Below are 1,143 nucleotides of genomic sequence, written 5' to 3' on the forward strand. Positions count from 1 at the left end.
TGTGTCTGTATTCATTTATACGTCTGTTTCTTTCCTCATCGCTAATACCTGCGATGTTCAAAGTTCTCCTGTACGCTTCTTTCTTTACATTTTTGGCAGTCTGAATTTCATCATTCCACCACGCATCACTAGACATTCTTCCTACAACCGCGGTACCACACACTTCGATCGCACACACAGGTTGCCTTATCTCTGCTTAAAATCATCTCATTTTGGAAATCCATTCGCACATCCGTTTTCCGTAGGTTCTCAATTTTTAGTCGCGTTTGTTTTGTTTTCTTAGTTCTCTTTTTTCTGCATTCCTGACCTTATAGTCCGGGGGCTGGGTATGTTCTCGTATGAATTCACAAGGCAGAAGATAAAAACCAGTTAATCTGATGTATCTTGACCTAATGAATCCAATGATATCGGTTAGATTTAAGAGAAGTGGATGGGTTTTGTTTAAAACGCAATTGTTTAAACAAATATGAAAAAATGGTTTTTCTCAACGGGACCATTTTTTTGTAGTAAATATGAACAATTCTAAGCATAAAAGTTATCTTGTAATTTTTTTGTTAAATGCATATTTGCAAAGTTATAAATTTTCAAAGTTAAAAATTTGACGTTTTTTGCAAACTTCGAGTATCGGTTATTGTTGAACTATTGGATTTTATTAAATTAAAGGAGCAATTTGTTCTTTGAGAGTTCCTCTACCTATTCATTGTACGCAACTTCGGATTAACCAGTCGGTAGGCACAAAATTTGGCGACGTCGTTACGATATCCTTACGACATCTTTACGACATTTTTACGACTTCCTATGTCCCTGTCGTTTCGATGTCTTTACGATAGCGGAAAGACATCGTCAGATCATAGGACGTTTTTACGATATCGTAAAGACACATTAACGACATGGACATAGGATATCGTAAAGTTATCGTAAAGACGTCGCCAAATTTTGGGCCCACTGGGGATCTCCCTTATCGGAGTGCACGATACTCTTTGGAAAACCCAATGGGCGCAAAGTTTGGCGACGTCTTTACGACATCGTTACGATATCTTTACGATAACTTTACGAAATCCTACGGCCATGTCGTTAAGGTGCTTTTACGATATCGTGAATAAGTTGAATGATCTGACGATGTCTTTACGGTATCGCAAGGAT

This window comes from Belonocnema kinseyi, chromosome 9 (genome assembly GCF_010883055.1).
Source record: "Belonocnema kinseyi isolate 2016_QV_RU_SX_M_011 chromosome 9, B_treatae_v1, whole genome shotgun sequence".
Taxonomy (NCBI): Eukaryota; Metazoa; Arthropoda; class Insecta; order Hymenoptera; family Cynipidae; genus Belonocnema; species Belonocnema kinseyi.